General features: G+C 61.4%; 2 pseudogenes; both read right to left on the reverse strand.

Moving 5' to 3' along the window:
- Nucleotides 1-6,856: 6,856 nt before the first annotated feature.
- LOC116856293 lies at nt 6,857-8,471 on the reverse strand (annotated as a pseudogene).
- Nucleotides 8,472-9,024: 553 nt separating this feature from the next.
- LOC116856309 lies at nt 9,025-11,100 on the reverse strand (annotated as a pseudogene).
- Between the last annotated feature and the right edge of the window lie 9,138 nt (nt 11,101-20,238).

Raw genomic sequence — 20,238 nt, forward strand, 5'->3', positions numbered from 1 at the left:
TCTGGATGCTTCCGTGGCACTGACCGCTCAGACATGTGTGGCCTCCTCGGGGCTCCGCAGCAACGAGTCTGCTTGCCGCTGTGCACTGAACGCCCCCCAACCCACACATCAAGGCCCCAGCCCTCTGCGGGGGGATTGGCTGGAGGGCCTGTGGGAGGTGGCTGGGGTGAGACGAGGTCGGGGGTTGGCATGGTGGGATTGGCGCCCTGGTAAGGAGAGGGGAGACTCCGGAGTTCTCTCTGCACCACTCGATGACAGTGCGAAGGGACCATGGGCAAGCCAGGGAGAGACGCCCAGACACCCGATCAGCCAGCGCCTTTCTCCTGAACGTCCAGCCTCCGGAACTGTGAGAAACATGTGCTGTCACTTCGGGCCCTCATCTGGGATATTTTGGGCAGCCCAAAGGGACAAACACGCTCACCCAGTCCTCATTTCGTTCAACCCGTCTTAAGGCACCACCGAGGACAGGTGGCCAAGGGGCGCTCTCAGGCTCGGGGACGTGATGCGGGCGCAGACAAGTCCAGGCCTGCTCCGCTGCGACCCGGGCGGAGTGGGGGACGGCTCGCCGTAAGCGAGCAAATACGGGGCGAACATGCCTTTGTCTTTAATGCGGAAAAACAGCAGGAAGGAAAGCAGCAGGGCGAGTGAGCGCTGCGGGATGGCCCTGCCCGCGGAGGGCATGCGGCTTGGATGAATGCTGTCCCCTGAGTCAGATGTACCGCGGGGGACATTTGTGCAACCCCGTGAACGTGGTTTCAGACCGACGAGCGGCGGGCCACGCTGGAATTAGGACGTTCACTGAGCAGAGCGTCGGAGAAGCGCGGGAAGGGAGGTCAGAGCCAGGACGTGGGTGTTGGTGACACCGGCAGGCACCATGCTAGGCCACAGGAGGCCCCGTGTGGACCAGCCGCGCTCCCCTCAGCATCCTCACTGCCAAAGTCACATTCTTCCCCACGCCCAAGACATCCACACCAAGACATCACCACCAACAGCACCGTGTCTCTGTCAGTGTAAAGACCATCTCTGACCCCCTCCGCCAGGACACCGGCTCACTCCTCAGGTACACCCTGTTCCAGGATCTCACCACGGCTCACTAGCCCCACCGTTGTCCCTGGGCCCAGCCCCGCCCCTGGGCGGCCTCCGGAGTGCCCTCACTGGGCTGCAGTCCCAATCCTGTTCAGTCGACTCCACACTCAGCCGCCAGAGCGGGCCTCTCGGTGGGATTCAACCCTCATCCCTCCCCGTGCAGCAGACCCTGCAGACCAGGCCCTGCCCGTGCCTCCAAGAGCACCACGCAGCAGCCACCACTCACCGTGCCAGCCACATGGGTCTCATGGGTCTCGTGCTTCAAACGTGCTGAACTCCTACCACCCCAGGGTCTTGGCACTTGCTGTTTGCCCCAGCCATGTCCTTCTCTATCTACCCTTTCACAAGCTGCCCTCCTTCCCTTCAGTCTTCGTTCATATATCACCTCCCGAGAGAGAGCTTCCGAGATCTAGAGCCACTCCTGTCCCCCCACCACTCCGCATCCTTGCCTTGTTTCACTTCCCCTCATCGTGTTTGTCAATACCCTTCCCATCCACTCCATTCTCTTCCATTCTCTCTTCCTCTTCACACTACTCTACTCTATCGGATTGGAGCCTGTTGCCGGGCCCCTCCCCCCACTCCCCAGAACATTACCCGCCCTCTGGAGCACAGCCTGTCCGCACTTGGCCGCTGTGCTCCCTGGGCCCGGGAGGGTGCCCGGCACGAATAGGGGCTCCTTGGCACTGGTGGAACAAAAAGCATAGTTAGAAGGCATGAACAGCTCATCTGGGCTTTGCTAAGAAAGACCACAGCCCAGCAGAGTTGTCTCTGATGCAGGGTTAATAAGAACCCACATTTGAGAGGAGAGACGGAAAAGGGGGGAGCATTTAAATAGTGTGATATGCTGGAAACTTCTGTGTGGTTCTCCAGACCTACTTACCCCTCTCCACCCTCTCCGGACCCCCAGAGTCTGACCTGCCTGGACCACAACAGTGACCCACGTTCCCTTGGCTGGTCGGGGGTGGGGGTGACCCACCCCGACTAGACAATGCTGAGCCACTTTGGGCTTGAAAATTGCAGACCCTAAAGCCTGCACATGCTCCCTGAGCTGCTGATTCTGGGGACTTAGTTGGCAGGTTGTTTCCAGCTAATTTGCAGATATTTTAGATGTTAATCCCATTTTTTCCACTAGGAACAAGCAAGCTTTTAAATTAGCTTTGTCTTATGGGGCGGTGACTTTTATTAATCATTTTAGCCTACGCACCATTTCCTGGAGTCAGGGGAAGGAATCTGGGATGCAGAATTTGCCAGAAAATTTCAGAGGCCAGTATTTCCAGGGACCCTCCAGGGTCATCCGCTTGCCCTGTTTCCAGGGATAACCCTTTCTCACCTGGCCAGGCATGAGGGGAAAGCACTGGCAGGTCAGAGGACCAGCCTCTGGCTGTGGAGGGTCTGACACATGGGACTGAAGCTACCTGTGACCTGCGCCTACCTGTGACCTGAGGCCACCTGTGACCTGAGGCCACCTGAGACCCAGCTCTCCTGTGACCTGAGGGACTGTCCTTCCCCTTTGCTGTCAGGAGCACAGACAGTGGAGTCCCAGGTCCCTCCCCTGCAGGAGCAATGGCTTTGAGATGGGTGATGCTGCCAGGACCTGGAGGCCCGAAGGTGCACCCCAGAGCTGGAGAGGGTGGGAGGACCCCAAGAGCCAACCGATAATCCCCAGCAGGGCTGAGCTGAAAGGGGAGGGGAGGGGTGGGAAGAGATCTCCGGGAGGCCACAGAGAGGGAGGCCACGGAGGAGTGCTTGTGAGAGGGGGTCTCTGAAGACCCTCCACATACCTCTGGGAAGGAGGGGTCTGAGTTTGGGAAGGGCACTTGGCCCTGGACGTGCTATTAGCCCGGCTGCCCAGAGGCTGAGGTCACACTGTGTGCTCGAGCTCCCCGCAGCCGGGGGCTGGGTCAAGAGCCCGTGCATAGCCTTGGTCTCCACCCTTCATCTGTATGTGGACAGCTGCGCCTCGAGGCTTCCTGACAATCGCTGTGGCACCGAAGCCCCACCTCCTGTGGCTGGAGCCTGGCCTGCTGGTACCTGGGGCAGGAGTTGCTCAGGGGATGGGAGCAGGTCTGAGGGCGCAGCTCCTGGGCCCAGAAGCAGACTTCCAGCCCGGGTGCTACCGCTGACGCCCAGCAGAGCGCCCGCCAAAGCCAGTCCTGACAGTGGGGTCAAGATAGGACAGGCTTCTCGTGGACACTCAAGTCTTGGGGCTCAGGCACCCGTGGCTGCTCAGGATGCCGGCATGTGGCATGGAGGGCACCCCAGGCTCCTCAGAGTGGGGCCCTGTGTGCTGGACCTCCAAGGTGGGGACCTGGCAGGAGTGGGGGCTAAGGCTGGCTCTTTGGGCTGCGCAGCCCCCTGGGCTCTTCTCCCACAGAACATGCCTCACAGAGGAGAACTGCCTGGCCAAGCTGCGGCCCCTACACACCCCAAAGCCCTCCTTCCTCCTGCTGCTGGGGCCCGTGATGGGGGAGAATTACACTGGAGGCTGTGCTGGCACCGAGGTCCCGTCAGGCAGGAGGGAAACGGGATATGGGCTCGATGAACTCTGGGGCAAGCCCTGGACACAGTAGAGTCTGCGCCATTCAGCAACGTGGAAAACCAGGCCAGGCCAGCTGGGGGCTGTCACAGGCCCTGTAGGTCAACCAAGCTGGCTGCGAGGTTGGAGGGGTGTACCTGAGACCCCAACCCACCTCCCGGAGCCACGCCTCCCGGAGCCACGCCTCCCGGAGCCACGCCTCCCGGAGCCACGCCTCCCGGAGCCACGCCTCCCGGAGCCACGCCTCCCGGAGCCACGCCCCTGGCCCCGCCTCTCCCCACAGCAGCCCTGGCCTGCTCACCCAGACGGACCCCCCAGCTGCACCACCAGAAGCTTCTGGTGTGGATGTTATGGAGGCTAGGAGCCGGAAGGGTCTGGTGAAGGTCACCTTGTTCAGGGGATCAGAACGTCAGAGCTGAGGTGGACCTTACTCAGATCCGGCTCTGGTCCAGGTTGTACCCCGAGGGCTCCCCATGACTAGATTGTACCCCTAGAGTTATCCCACCGCCCAGACGTTACCCCTAGAGGACCCCATGGCCCAAGTTGCACCCCCACAGCCCTCACGGACTGGGTTGCACCCCCAGAACTCCTCCAAGGCCTAAGGGCACCCCAAGGCCCCCCTCCTGGACTGCATTCACAGCGTGCCCCATGGTCCAAGGTGCACCCCCGACCTCCTAGTCCTTATCGAGGAGCACAGTGTTTTCCACTCACCCCAGCTTCCTCCCACACCCAGAAGGGAGCCTACCCTTTGCTCAGGAACCCCTCAACACCCCAGGGACTGCACGGGTACTTCTGCTGCCTAGAATGTTCTCTGCCTGTGATGTTGTCACTGGCTTCCATGATGTCACTGGCTCGCAGAGGCCGTCCTGAGCCCTGCCCTGCCCGGGTCCATTCACTCTGTCCCAGGACCTGACCCAGCTCCTCAGAGCTCATGTCGGCAAGAAACTTTGCTCACTTTCCTCTCCACAGTAGCCTGGGGACCCAACAGGGAACTGGGGTGACAGTGGGACACGGACCTCCCACTCCCAACAGGCCCCAGCTGCCAGGTGTGGGCAGGCCTGGGGCCACCACTGGGGGGGAACTGTCCCAGAGACGGGGGCGGGGGGGACCCTGCATGAGGCCAGGATCGGGATCCAAGCCCCTGGTACCTTCTCCATTGTCCCATCGAACTTCGCTAGGAAAACTCAAACCTGGGGATAAAATTATCAAGAATTTCGAGCTGCTGTCTTCTGTCTGAGAGCGGGACCCGGGGCGCCTGCTCTGGTCACATGCCTGGGAAGATGGCCCTGCTCAGGCATGTCTGTCTGCAGGTGACAGGCGGTCCCCTGTGGGCCCAGGCTGTGGCCCAGCCCCCTGCCTCCCCGGCAGGCCTGTGTCTTTCCAAGCCCCCAGTGCTCTCCAGCCGCTGCACATTTGGGTCATCTCTGGTTGCTCTTAAACCTTCCAGATGGTTCCAGGAAGTCGCTCTAAGGGCGGACGTATGCCAGCACCTCCCGCTGCCCCCCGGGCACAGACAGACATGTGTCAGCTGACGGGCCGCCCCCTTTCCCTCAGCGCCCGGCCCAGCCACAAAACAGGCAAGAACAGCCCGCCGGGTACAAAGAGGTGCTTGTCCAGAACGGTGCTCCCACGTCATCGGCCCGGGAGCCCTGGGAGTGTTCCTCTGAGTGTGGGGTGCACAGTGCAGCTGGCCCTCCCCATGAGGAGTGCCCGCCGGAGGCCTCTGTAGGCCCAGCAGGCCGGAAGTCTTGCGAGCAAAGCCCCACAGGTGTTGCCCCCGTGCCCGCCCTGATGGGGACCCCGCGTGGAGAGCAGAGTGTTGTGACAGCCCCTGAGGCCGTGCGGGACCTGGATCAGGCTGTGTTCTTTCTAGGCCACGCGATGAGCCTCCTGTGGGAAGCCTGCTGTGGCCTTATTCACTTGGGCGTCCTGGGCTCCCGTCCCCGACTCACTCCCGCAGACGCAGCCACAGAAGCTGCCGCCCCTGGGAACACAACCTCTTGTTTGAGGCAGACTCAAGGCCTCCCAAACATTTCCAGAAGCCGCAGCTCTGCCCCAGCTGCCACGTGTTGAGTCTCCCATGTGCCAACCTGGTGCTCCTGCCACGAGGCTGCTGTGCCCCAGTCCCCTTTAGAGGAGGGCCGGTGGGGTCTAAAGTAAGTCACCAGGCCACGCGGTGGGGAAGCGGCAGCCGGAATGCACAGAAGGGAAGGCGACCCCAACCCTCGCCCCTCCTCCCACCAGGAGGCCGAGTCTGTAGGGTCTCTGCATCCTGGGGCCCCAGTGCCCCGAATCCCAGCTGGCCCATCCCGGCGGAGACCCCCATAGGCATCTGACATCTGGCCTGAGCATCCCTTTCCGGGTAAGGTGTCCGCTCATCCAGAGCTTTCTGGAGAAAGGCTGCAAAGTGCTGCAGGGACCACGGCCACACCAGTTCACCTTGAACCCTGCCAGGGCCCCTTCTTCCCACAAACCAGGCCCACATGGCCTTCTGGAGTGTGGCACAGGTGCCCCGGCAAATCCGGCCAGGGCCGAGGACACCAGGCCCAACCACAGCTCTGCAGACGCAGTGCCTGCGTGACCCGCCATCCGGGGGCGACCCCTCGGAGCAGGGTCCCAGGAGCACTGCTGCTGGCGTGTGTGGAGGGTGAGGTCCGCACCACTCCCGCCGCCTCGGTCCTCCTGCAGCCTAGAGGTGGCATGGGTGGTTGGGTGGGGGCCGGGCACGAGATGCCAGGGGCTGCGTGGGGGTCTGCTGGCCTCTGCTCTGATGTGGCTGCTGGCAGCCCCTCCCCCGGTGCGGTACAGGAGGCCTGAACTCAGGCCAGGGCTGGCCGGGAGGCCGCCCGAGCCGGATCCTGGCGTGCAGGAGACCCCAGGTATGAGCCGGCGAGCATCCTCAGAGCCTGGGGTGCCTGTGCTTGGACGTGGCAAGCCTGGTTGTCGCTAATTTATTGCAAATTGTTTGGGAAAGCCAGTTTAATTAAAATCTAAATGAGCCTCCCAGGAGGGCCTGCTCCCCTGGCCCTAGCCGTGTTAATGAGGAGAGACAGGCGGTTCAGGATGGAGCGGCTTTCATGTTTTTGTCATCCCGCCGGCCCCGAGATAATACAATTTATTCATGGAATTCACACTCCAGTGGTGTAAATGAGTGGCGGGCTGGGGTGCAGAGAGGATCTTGCAGAATCCCAAACCAAAACTGGCCGTGACTCAGACAGCCCTTCTGACCGTAAATCAGATCGTGGGGGCGTAGCTGGAGGGCAGGGGCCACCCCGGGTGGCTGGTCAGGGCCTGGCTGTTTCCTGGACATATAACGAACGACTGGGGAAGTGTTCCTCGCGGTTTGTTTTGGACGTTGATGGTCCAGGACGCAAGGGTCCTCTCCGTGCCGCAGGCCATGCCAGGGACAGAAGCAGTCGATGGCCGCCATGTGTCCCTTGCCATGTGCCCTGGGCGGTCTTCGTCTCCCGACCTGTGGCAGGAGGTCCTGCAGGCCTGTCTCCCTCCAGGTTTCTGCATTCTGGAAGCAGATCGGCCAGTGCCCAGCATGAGGCACGCACTGGCTTGTTATCCTACCAGACCTACTAGTTCCTCCCCCACCTGCTGTCCACTCAGGGCTGACGTGGCCCAGGGAAGGGTTTCGTGTGCTCCGAACGTGCACATCCCCATACCGCGCAGTTAGGGTGCAAGCCAGGGGAGGGGCAGGTGGCATGGCCTCAGGACGGAGGTCAGGGGGCACTGCTCCCAGGACAGACAGCCGGACACAAGCCCTCAGCCCCTCCGCTTCTTGGCTGGTCAGCCGTGGCTCCTTCACCCGGCCTGGGGGCCCCGATGTGCTCCTGCACAGAGGGCCCGAGGACAGGCCCCGTAGCGGCCACCTCGTCACTGCCGGTGCCTGCTGTTCCCCGGTTGAGGGCTCCCCCGGGCAGTGCCGGTCTGACGTGCCCCAGCTTCGCGCACCCCTACAGGAGACCTGCTGCAGAGTGGATGGACGGACGGACAGGTGCACGGGACAACTGGCTGGCTGGGTTACCAGGCTGGGAAACCTTGACAAACCCGAGGAGCTCGGCCACCCTGTTTCCCCTCCGGCCCCAGGCGATTTAAAAGCTGCAGCTGCGGAGGAGGGGAAACCAGGAAACGAGCTCCCTCTCCCAAGCCCGTGGCCTGCTCCGCAGTTCCTGCGGCTGCTCCGATGGCCTCTCCATCACCGCCTGTGGTGGCAGCCAGACCCCGGCCCTGCCCCAGCCCGCTCCCCTGCCGGGCCCCACGCACACGCTGCTCCTGTCACCGTGCCGTGGCTGCGGCCAAACGCACTTTGGTGCCTTCGTGGGGCCCCCTGCAGCGTTACGACAAAGAACTGAGACGAACCACCTGTGTGGAAGTCGATGCACCTCTCGCAGAGGGGGCGGCTCTGCACCCTTCGGGCATCTTTCTCCCGAGACGCCGTAACACAAGGAAGTCAGTGAGGACAAGGTCTGGCTCCCAGGCTGCAAGGGGCAGGGCGGGGGGGCCCCAGGCAGGCGTCTGCTTCCTGATTTCCTTCCTCACCTGGAACATGGGACGATGCGGGTCTGCCCTGGCCGCCCGGGGACGAGCGGGCACAGCAAGCCCGCAGCTGGCTTCGCCTCCCACTGGAGCCGGGGCCTGATCTCAGGACCCGTTGGCCCCACGGTGGCTGCCTGGCACCCTGGCGTGGCCCGAGAGCCATGGCAACACCGGCCTGCACGCGCCCGTGTTTGTCCAAGCAGAAGGCCCAGGGAGTGGCCTTCCCAGACGTGCCTGCAGCTTCCTGGCTTTGAGCCCCAGTGACAGCCCGTGAGCTGTTCTCTGTCCCTGTGTCCCGGGCCATAGTGGGCCCGCACCCGCCCCAGCCGCCAGCAGCCCCGGGAGCCGCGAGCCTGGGGGCGAGAGCGCGTCGTTAGGCCTTGATTCACATTCCCCGCCGCGTCCGGGTGCCGCCTCCCGTGACGCACGCTCACCAAGCCTTTCTGCAAGGTTGAACAATGGAACAGCCCAACCAGTCCGATGACAAGACTTTAATTGCTATTTTTCTGCCTCTGTCCCTCCGGAGGGTCATCCGCAGGCATTTCGAGAAGCATTTCATAAAACGGGCAGACGGCAATTCACCGAGTTCCGAGCACCTCTGCTTTCCAAGCCCTCACAAGACAGCAGCCCCCCTGCCACCCCGGGCAGGGGTGTCACCCTCTCCAGGGGCCCGAGGCCTGCCAGGGCGTCCCCAGAGGGGGCAGAGAGAGGAACCTCCGAGGGGGACCCCAGCTGAGCAAGCAGAGGTCTCGCCCTGAGACCCCGCCTGTCCGTCTCTGACTCGGGCGGCTCATGGTTTCTCGGCCCAGCCCCATTTCAGTCACACCCACACACTCACCCATTCTCGCACCAGGGCTCTACAGAGCCACCACCGTGAGCTGGGCCTGGCTGCCCAGCAACCCCGAAGACACACGTGGCCCCCTGAGGAGTGGGGGCGCGGTGGGGGGCAAGGGCCCCCGGAGCCCCGAGCGTGTCCCTCCGTGGGCAGTGGGGCTCTCCACCGACATGTGTCACGCGGCCGGCGTGATCCGCGCTGCCCATACCTGCTGTGGCGAAGATGCATGAGAGCGTTTTTGTCTGGAAAAGGCATAAATTCTGGTGTGGGGGATGGGAAGGGAGGCAGAATAACAATGGTCATAATCTGTTAGCCCAGGACCCCACCTCGCAGGCAGGACAGCGTGATGAACGCTCCTCAAGAACTCACGGTTCCGGAGGCCGGTGGAAATCAATCTTCCCGTCTCTACTCCCCCCCGCGTGGCTCCGAGGAGCCGCCTCAGCCTCCTTCCTGGCTCGTGCAGGATGTGTTCAAAGGACACCATGAGGTTAGGGTTTCCCTTTTAAGAGGTGGCTCAGGGCGCAGGTTCTGGGGGAGAGCGGCCAGCTGACCCCTCTCGTTAGCCACCTCCTGGAGGGCCTCTCCGCTCCAAAGTGCAGGAGGACAGAGGGTGGGTGGGGAACATGCTGGGGAGGGGGCCCTGGGACCAGGCAGGTGGGGGGAGCGTGGGGCGGGGTGCTGACTCCCAGAGGCAAAGTCGGCCTCACCTGCACGCCTCTGGCTGTGCCCTGGGTGCTGGTCTTGGGGGTGGACATGTTGGTACAAAGGCAGAGACTGAATCTAAGAAAGAGCCAAGGGAGCCAAGAACCCCCCAGTCGGTCCCTGACCTGCCCCCCAGCCTGGCTCCCAGCTCCGGCCCCGCGTGTTCGTTCACGCTGCAGCCCGGCCGGGCGCTGGCCCTGGAGGGTCAGCGGAGGACCTGAGCACCCACTTGTTTAAAGAGAAACGAAAAGAACCAGGCACTGACCTCCGGGGCTCCCCATTGAGCAGAGCCAACGCACCTACATGTCTACACGCACACACAGACACGCACGCAGACTCGTGCACCAGTGTGCACACGCGGATTCACACTCACATGCACAGACATGCCCACATACACACACAGACACGCACGCAGACTCGTGCACCGGTGTGCACACGCGGACAGGAGCACACGCACATGCACAGGCACACAAAACCTTGCACACATACATGCATGTGATGAACCAGACACGTCGTGCACGCTCACAGACACGCACCCCCACGTGCACACTGGCACACGTGTGAAAGGTGTGTGCACACACACACAAACAAGCACAGGTGGGCATGTACATAGCATGCTCATTCGCACGCCCTCACACGTGTGCACACTCACACCAGGTGCGCACACACAACGCACACACCAGGAGCGGAGCAGGGCAGTCTGGATTAGGGCCCGTAAAAGCCCAGCGAGCAAAGACTGACACGTCGAGGGAAGGACGGAGGTGTTGTCTGACGTCATGTCTTCTGGGTGGCTCCTTGTAGGGCCTGGACCTGCCCAGGTGGGTGTCAGAGAGGGAACCGCTTGGCTAAGGTCACAGGTTAGGACCGGGGGCACGTGGCGGGAGGCCGGAGCGGCGGGAAGCACTGGATCCCAGCCGGAGCCGAGCAAGCGCGGCGGGGGGGGGCGCGGGGGCGGCGGGGAGGGGGGCAGACCTCGCAGAGACGCTTCCACGCCCAGCCCTGCATGGGCCCTTGGATGCAGAATGAGAGGGGAGGGCGGGGACTCCTGAGGGGGACCGGCTGAGCTGCAGATGAAAGTTCTTTGAGGATGGGGGAGGGTGTCACAGCAGCAAAGGAAATATTGAAATGCAATCATTTCCCAGGGTTGGGGGAGATTTCCGTCCTAATTAAATAGCCAAGACTCTTGCGGCCTGCTGTCAGAACCGCGCCTGGGGGAGGGGAGGAAACAGATGCTGCCCTTGGAAAAGGGGGATTAGCAGGCTGCTCCCCTTTGATGCCCGCCCCCCAGATCCCAGGGGCTGTGGGAGGCAGTCATCACGCACTAATTAGGGCCGGAGCCTGCCACCTCCTGTCCTTAGGCACAAATCCATATTCACGTTCTGGGGTGGCAAGGCCCTTCCTGGGACAGGGCGTGAAGAGAGACGAGAGGCCCCCATGCAGGTCCCTCCCACTCCCGGCCTCCAGCTCCAATGTCACTGTCCCTCTCACTCTCTCTCTGCCGAGGAAGACCCTGCTCCTGGTGGCCCACGGGGTCAAAGAGGAGGGGCCGATGCAGGTTGTGGGTCGGAAAGCCTGAGTCCAGGAGGGAGGCTGCAGAGCAGCAGAGGGGCCAGGAGCTGAGCGCTCTCCCGTCCCGCAGTCCCGGTAGCTGTGTTCTGCGCCAGACAAGGCTGGGGGAGGCCGCCCCACATTGGGCCCGGGCCTGGCCTCAAGCCGGCTTCCCGCAGGCCAGTGCCCTTGAGTTAGGCAGGCTTGGAAGTTAGGGCTGAATTTATCAGGAGTCAAAGAGGCAGAAGGAAGGCCTGTCTGAGCAGGGAGACGGGCGTGTCCGGTCCCACTGGGTGGGAGCTACAAGGGGAAGCCTGCGTGCAGGGAGCAGAGAAACCTCTCCCCCAGCCTCTGATGCCAGAGCCCTGGGCCCAGACACAGGGAGGAAGCCTGGTAGCCGGGACCCCACAAACCCAGACTGAGAACGGGGTCTGCGGCAGGGGCAGAGAGCCAGTCCTCTTGCTCCGTGGATGAGACGAGGGCTCGGACATGGGAACCACGGCTGCCCAGGGCCTCCCTTCCTTGGTTCCTCATCTCCTGTGGGATCCGAGAGCCAGGGAGCTCCAGGACCCCGAGGGAGCCATTCCCAGACCCCCGGTGCTAGAGCTGCCCTGGGTCCTGAGTCTTCATCTGGTCCCCGTAATCGACACATGGAGGCAAGGCCGCTGGCTTGAGGTGGCACAGCTGGGCCACGACGCTAGCCCCCCATTCCCCTCTGGGAGCCCAAGCCCCACCCCCGACCCCCGTCGCCATGAGCCTCCTCTCCACTGCACGAAAGCCAGGCTCTGAGGTCGGCCTGGGGTCTGCCCCTCATCCTCCCCTCCCCTCGCGCCAGGAGCAGGTGACACAGGCTTGAAGTATGGCAGCAGGAGCCTCCGGGGCCCAAGCCGCAAGTGCTGCGGGAGGCCAGAGAGAGCAGGTCCCCCTGGAGCCTGTTCCTGTGCTCTCAGCGCCGTGAGCACGTGTGACATCTCTCCTGGGGTCTGAGGTCCCCGGTCCCCCCACCGGCACCATCTCTGACACCGAAGAGCCTCCGGGAGCATCCGTGTCGGTGAAAAGTTCTTTTTTTTTTTTTTTAATCTGAGACAGCCTCTCACCTTCGTTCCTGAAGAATCGTTTTTCTGTTGATAGGAATTTTCTCCCCCTTTAGTACATTAAACATATTTCCCACTGCCTCTGGCCCTCTTGGTTTCTCACGAGAAAGGAGCGTTTACCTAAACGATTGCTCCCCTGGGTGTCGTGCCGCTTCTCTGTGGCTGCTTTCAAAATTTTCTCTCTGTCTCGTGGTTTGACTGGAACGTGCGTTGGCGTGGCTGCCCGGCGCTTAGATCGGGCACGGTTTTCAGAGCTCTTGGAGTCGGATCCGGTGTCTTTTATCAAATTCAGGTATTTTTAAATCCCAATTCCTTCAAAAAATAATTAAAATGTAAACATTTCTGCTCCCCTTTCGTTCATCTCCCAGCACACTGATACCTCAGATTTCCCCTGTCCCCCTTCCACAGGCCCCCAAAGCTCTCTTTTTTTAACTGGATTTTTTCTCTCTTCTTTTTCTCCCTCTTCTTCAAATTGAATACTTTCCACCGATATCTCCCCAAGTTCCCTAACCTTTTCTTTTGCTGCCTTCATTCCAGGGTTAAGCCCATCCTGTGAACTTTTCATTTCGGATTTACATTTTTTAGTTGCAGAATTTCCATTTAGCTCTTTCTTACAATTTCTATTTTCTATTTCAATACCCAATCATTTCATTCATTATGAACGTATTTTCTTTTATTTCCTTGGGCACAGTGACAATAACCACTTTGAAAGCCTCCTCTGCTCTGTTCAACATCTTGGGGGTCTCAGGGTTGGTCTTTATGCCTTGTCTTTTCTATTCTTATCTTTTACTTTTTGAGAATGGGCTGCATTTTCTCCTCTCCTCCCGTCCAATAATTCTGGATTACATCCTGGATTTTGTAGACGTCCTGTTGTAGAGCTTCTGGATTGAAGTGCACCGATTTTCATCGTTTTCACAGGCAATTCTTCTGGTATGATTCGAACAGACGTCCCTCCAGGGTGGGTCGCATGTCTCGTCTGGGTTTCTGGCCGTGGCTGGGCTGTTTGGGGTCCTCCCTGCCCCAGCGGGGTTCAACAGCCATCCAGAGACCACACAGGTTTTATACACAGATCTTTGAATTTACCCTTTCTGGGATCATCTCTTACCTTTCTGTGGCTGAGGTGGCCTAAAATGTGGTTCTCTAGATTTCAAGCCATGAACATGGCACACATTTGAGGGGACTTTGGATGACGTTTGTGACCTGTGTGGTGCAGACTTGGGGCTGCCCTCCAGCGGGACACTGTTAAAACAGGGATCTTCTCAGTTCTGGCCCGTTCTCCTAAAGGCTGACTCCCATCCTGCCTCTGCCCACTTCCCGTTGTTTTCCGGGAATGTTAGCTCGTGTTCCGTTATGGTTTGGGTCCAGTGTGCACAGTTCTCGTCTCTGGGAGACTCAGCCCAACAGGACCGGACTTGGCTGCGACCATAGTCAGAACTTTGAGGCTTGTTTCAAGCCCTGGTTAGTGGCTGTGCAGAGTGGCCTTTGCCCCGGGCTAAGTCCGTCCTCCTCCTGAGATGGTGGCCCTTCCAGAATCTGGGCTGAAGGCCTGGGGTGTTGCTCAGGCTGCATCATGTCCCCTGAAGACTTGGAGCCTGATGCCTGAGCCCCAGCGTGGACGGCTCTGGGGGTACGGTCTTCAGGAGGCGACCGAGGTTAAATGCAGTCCTAGGGGTGGGACCCTGCTCCTGCGGAACACAGTGCTACGGGAAAAGGAGAATGTTTTCTCTCCCCCAGCCCCGCCACGCGAGGACCTGGGGAGAAGTCTGCCATCTGCAAACCCGGCAGAGAGCCCTCTCCAGGACCCGACCCCGCCAGCACGCGGATGCGGGCTCCCGGCCTCCAGAGCAGTGAGAACAAACGTCTGTGGTCGACACCCCACGGTCCCGGGTCGTGTGTCGTGGCAGCCCGAGCTGCTCGCACCAGTGTCGAAAAGGTTTCCTCTCTGCGGCTGGTCCGAACTTGAATGAGCCCAGATTTCTAGAGCAGTCCTGTGGACAGCCCCTCTTCCGTGGCTCTCCTCCCCTCACAAACCCCAGACTCTCAGCCTCCCTGAGCCCCTTGCACACCTCGTGTCAGCAGAGGGCTGTGCCCCGCAGGGACCTGCCTCCAAGCAGAAAGCGGGGCACCCGCGGGGCTCACGTCCTGTCCCCTCCCCGGGGTCGCAGCCCTACGGGGCCTGCGGTGCAATCGGGAAGCGGCTATTTGTTTGCACGAGGCCAAGTCCCTGCTGCCTCATCTGTCAGGGTCAAAGCAGGAGTCACAGGCCATCCCGGAACTCGAGAGCCTCGGAGATGCCGTGAGGTGGACTGCACGGGGAACGCCCGCTTGCGGCCGGAACCGAGTGGGAAGGACGCGCCTCCACGCTCCAGGCACCCCACGGCCCAGCCTCCAAGGCAGACGCCCTTTTGACCTCCGGCCCTGCAGCCTCGTACCTCTTGGCCCAGACCCCCAGCACGCGCAGTCGCGCGCCTGGTTCTCTCTCCCTCTGTCGGTGAACTTCACTCACGCTGCTGTGTCGTGCAGCAAAGTCGGGGCTTTCCTGGTCTCCAGCCTCGCGTTGTGCACGGCCGCTGCAGGCGCTCTCCCGTGTGTCTTCTGGCAGAAGCGCGTGGGCCCCTCTGTCGTCCACCCAAGGTGGGCACGGACCACAGGACGCGCGTGTGTTTGGCTTCCACAGACACTGCCCAGGGGCGCTGCCAGGCCCCCCATCGCACCCCGGCTCGCCCTCCCGCCTCCTTCCCGTGGGCCGTTCGTGGGGGAGGCAACAGCACGCTGTGATAGGGTCGCGTCCCCCTGCTTCCTGGTAAAATGGAGCCTTTCGTTTTTCCTGCATTTGGGGGACATTTGTGCATCCTGTGCATGAAACAGCGGTTTACATAGTTGGCCTAATTTTTAGCCCGTTTGCTTGACCCCCCCTTTTTTTTTTAAATAGCGGGTGCTGGAGGGTTGTATCTGGCAGTAAGTCTTTCGTCAGGCACGCGTGTCACGGACGACCTCCTCGGTGGCTCCTCTGATGAACAGAGCTCTTCGCTGGGCTGTGGCCTCGCTGGGCTGTGGTCCAGCCGAGCAGTTACCTCCCGGACCGTTACCAGCCCTGTCTCTGCGGATGCTCGACCGTGTCCACACAGAGCTGATTCTGAATTACGATTCTTCCTCGCAGGCTACCTCCTGTCCTTTGTTTCGGCAGCCCTGTGTGTGACGGGCAGGTCTTTCACGTCTCCCCATAAATCACTGATAAGAACCTTGGACAGCGCAGGACTGACGTCAGGTCCTGGGGAGCCCCGCGCCCTCCCTGCAGGGTGGCGCGGGGCCGTTAGCTAAGCTGTTTGTCTATGATTCTCTAGAACAGACCAAACGCGCCTAACGGTTCATCTGGGATGCACTTCCCATCTCATCCTCAAGGATAGCACAGAAGACGTGGCAAATGCCCGCTAAAATCACAACAGTAACGGGCCCCCAGCCGCCGGGCTAAGGACCATGACAAGAAAAGAAAATGAGGTTAGTCTCACACGGTCGCCTCTGGGAAAACCCATGTAGTCAGAGAGCAGAGCTGAGGGGGGCTTACCAGCGCCGTGAGGCTGGCTGGATTTTCCTCCCTTCTGCGGGACCGACTGCTCTGAGGTCTGATGTTTTAAGAAATTGGCAGGGCCCTTGGAACCACAGAGCCCACACCCCTGACTGCAGAGCCCAGTTGCCTAGTAACCGCCTCTGATGATGTCATCACCACCCACAGAGTCAGGCACCGACACACGGGCGGTGTGGGTCCCTGGGAGGGTCTGCCTACGTAAAGAGGAAGGGGACGGTCCCGGGGATGCCAGTGCCGGCCAGAGCAAGCTCCTGGGGGAGGAGGCAGGGTGGGACCTGGGCTCAGGACTGAGCCGACACCTGCAGAGGCTGGGGGGGCAAATCCTGGAGAGGGGGAGGAGGCTCAGAGCAGCCTGGGGAGCAATGCTGGGGAGGAGGGACTGCAGCCCTAAAGAGGGGGCTGGAAGAACAGAAGGGGCCCCGGGAAAGACCCCCCCAGCTGGCAAAGGAGAGAGGCCCCGAACAGCAGAGCACGGACAGGGAGCATCCCAGTTTGCTGGGGGTGCCCCCTCGGGGGCACCTGCCGTCCTGTGGGTCTTGTTAGTGCCCTGACCACTCTCAAGGGCCGAGGCAGGTGATGAAGAAGGGGTCTCTGTACCCAAAGGGCCGAGCATGTCCTGAACCCCTGCTTTGGGCTCCGAGTCCTACCACCTCTGGGGTCCCGTGGAAGCCCTGTGTCCTAATGGGACGTCGGGTGAAGCAGGAGGGCCATGGCTCCACAGGGAGAGAAACAGTCCACCTGGGACGAGGGCCACGGGACAGGAGGTCATGGGGGCAGTGGGACATGAAGTTGAAGACTTGTTTGAAAGCCAGTGTTAGCTGACAACCCTGTCAACCGCACCACAGACGGATGTCCGGGCCGACAGATATCCAGCCAGATGGACACCTGGGCAGATGGGTGCCCAGGCAGATGGACGCCCAGGCAGACAGACGGCCAGGCAGAAGGACACCTGGGCAGATGGACTTCCAGGCAGATGGATGCCCAGGTAGACAGACGTCCAGGACCAGCGGAGGCCCACAGGGCAGATGGTGAGAAGGGGTATGACAGGAGACCCCTCGTGAGCAGGGCTGGCCCCTGGAGCCCCTGTCTGGCAGCCCTGGGACCCGGCTGCCATATCACACAGGACCAGTGCTCAAAATCATGCAAATAATCTAATTACATCGGGCAGTGTATGACCGGACAAATCAGAGGGAGAGAATGGACCTGAATAAAGCCGTGTCCTGCATCCTAAGGGCTTTGCCTTCCTCTTCCCCGTGTCCTCGGCTCTTTCCAGGCCTCCTCTGCCCTGGTAGGGGCCCCTCTTCCTTGTGCTGCTCCCCTTGCCTCCTGTGAGCTCCGGGAGGACGCGCTGTGCTCAGCGCAGACAGCTGGCCCCAGGTGCCCCCGCCGCACACAGCTTCGGAGTCCCAGCCGCCCCGGAACCGCCAGCAGCTCTCAGCTGCAGACCAGGCACCAGCGCGGGATGGGCTCGGACAGCTCAGGACATAGAGGAGCTCACCCGTCCCTGGCCACCCCAGGCCGTGTGCACAGATTGGGAATCGGGGCTCCCTGCCCCCAACAGGTGCCTTTGGCCCCCCCGAGCTGGACCATGACCCCCTCTATTCCAGTATCCCTGCCCCATCCAGCTCCAAACGCCGCTCAGGAACCGTGGGACCCACGTCTGGGGACCCATCCCTGTTCCCAAGAGGCCTGACTCTGCACCCTGTGCCTGGCCCCCCACCCCACTGCAGGCCACCCATCTGGGTGGGCATCCTGAGCCCCTCCCAGACATGCTGACTTGAGACTCCACTGGGCCCTCCGCCCACACACCCTGTCCCCTGCCAACCACAGTCCTTCTCATTTGCAGGTACAGCAGGCTGCTGCGTGGGCCCAGAGACACCCTCTTCTAAACCGCCCCCGGGAATGCAGGACCCTACAAGGATTAGGTGCTCAGGAGGGGGGCAGAGGGGTGCAGACAGAAGCAGGGGCGTGTGCATCAGTGGGAGGGCTGCCAAACCCTAATGCATGCTCATGGCCTCCGGAGCTGGGAAAGGGGTGGAAATGACTCCCAGGGGCTTTGAGAAGGAAGCCCCCCGACATCCTGACCTCAGCCTAGGGAGACTTCGGACCTCCAGACTGTAGAGTCGGAATGGAGGGTTGCTCTGCAGTGGAAAGTTTGTAGCAAAGCCCTGAGGCTGCCTCGCCCTCCAGCGGCCCCCTCCCACCCCTGCTGCCTTCCCAGCCCCCACGGGGCCCCCGCCTGCCCCGTCCCCGGGATCCGCCGGGAGGGTGTGGGAGCGACCTGGCTGCCTGCTTTCCTGCCAGGGCGGCGGCTCCCCACGCGGGCCTTAATTGACGGCAGCAAAACAAACATTTGCTCTGGTGATCTGCGCCCAGTTAGATGCTCAGTGCTGTTTTAATTACGCGGTGGCGGAGCACTCTCGATAAAGCAGCTGCTGGGGAGTGCTCAGGTACATAAATAAAATAACATTGGGGGGCACGGGGCTCGCCGAGCTGCTGCGTACCAGGCGGGAGTGAACCCTCAGTGGGCAGGGATCCATGCGGGCTGCGGGCGTGTGCGGGATGGGGGCCTGTGGGATCCTGGGAGCCATGTCCCGGATCGGGGAGGAGGTGGAGGGGGCTGGGTGGGGGGTGGGAGGGTGCGGGGCAGGCTGACGATTGCATGTGGGGCTCAGAGCCCATGAGAAACCCATTGTGGACGGGCCACATAGGATCTGAGAGCAGGGAGTCGCCCACAGCGGAGAGACAGTGTCCCAGCACACCCAGGCCCCTCTGCTACGCGCCCTTGGCCTCCAGCCTGGCCGGACCCCCAGAGAACCCAGCACCAGACTCTCATCAGACATATAGGGGAGGGGACCCCCGTATGACAAAGACAGAGGGGATAGGATGCTCAGCCTGGCCTCCAGAGTCCACGGCTAGACGGAGCTAGGGGCAAGTTTGTGCCCTCCACGTGCAAGGACCGGCACCAGTGGATGGGTCAGTGGTACGACACCCACCACTGCAGGAGAGAGTTCCTCCCCAAGGCTGCCCTCCCCACCTCCCTGGGACTCTTCCCTGACATCATGAGAGGGGAGGGGCTTGGAGCGAAGCCCCCCACAGGACGTGCTAGCTGCTTGCACGTGCAGGGCCCAGAGGTGCCCTGGCAGAGGTGGGGGAGGGGCTGAGCACGCCTGGGCCCTGCCCCTCAGCTGAGGAAGTCAGGTGCGGCGTGCTGAAAGGGACGCGGGAGCGTGCAGCCAGGCTGGGACAGAGGACATCCGGTGGGTGACGCTCCAGAGACAGGCAATCGTGGGCACCCGAGGGAGGCAGCTGGATGGTGGGGGGGATCCAGGAGTTCATGCCCTGAGCCCACCTTGCCTCCCATCCTCTCAGATGGCAGATCACCCAGTCACCATCCCCTCCTTGCCAGCAGAACCCGTTTATCCAGGGGAAACTTGTGACCAGCTCAGGACACGACTTACGATTGGTCCAAGCCAATCCAAGGAATCTGTTCTCTCTGCTACGAACTGGCCCTGAGTAGCCACGGGAACTTGACTGGACCTAGCCTAGGAAGTGCCTTGAGATTTTCCCCTGGATGAAAGAACCATATAAGTTGAAACCCTGCCACTGCCTCACCCTTCATCCTTTCCTGCTTTGGATGGTGTCTGTTGAGTGTGTGATGCCTGGAGCTGCGGCAAGCAGCTTGCAGCCATGAGGTGACAAGCCAGGGACAAAGAGCCAATATTCAGGGATGGCTGGGGGAAAGGAGAGAGAAGAGAGGAGCCTAGGTCCTTGATGGCATCACCACCTCCCTCCCAATGCGGGTGCCGCCTCCAGACTTGGTGTTTCAGGAGTGTATCGGCTTCCGATCGCTGCTGTACAAAATTCCCCCCAGTGTGTTAGCTTTAAACCCCAGGAATTCTTCTCCCACAATCCTCAGTCAGAAGTCCGAAATGGGTTCTCCAGGAGGAGATGAAGGTGTCAACAAGGCTGAGCTCCTTCCAGAGGCTCTGGGGAAAAGTCCGTGGCTCCTGGGGCCGCCTCACTGCCACCTGGGTCTGTCCTCTGTCCTCTGTCCTCCAGTCAGATCCCCCTCCTGGCCTCCCTCTTATAAGGACACAGGTGATTACATTTAAGGCCTGCCCAAATCATCCAAGACAGTGTCCCCATTTCACGCTCCTTGATGTAACCCCATCTGCAAAGCCCCTTCTTCCGTGTCAAGTCACAGTCCCAGCTCCCAGGGATGCAGCCCGGGCCACCTCTGGGAAGGAGCCCCAGCGGCCACGAAGAAGCAGCAGCCCGTTCTGCCCGGGGCCCTGGTCAGAGC

This window comes from Lontra canadensis, unplaced genomic scaffold (assembly GCF_010015895.1).
Source record: "Lontra canadensis isolate GAN:19392208 unplaced genomic scaffold, GSC_riverotter_1.0 scaffold108, whole genome shotgun sequence".
Taxonomy (NCBI): Eukaryota; Metazoa; Chordata; class Mammalia; order Carnivora; family Mustelidae; genus Lontra; species Lontra canadensis.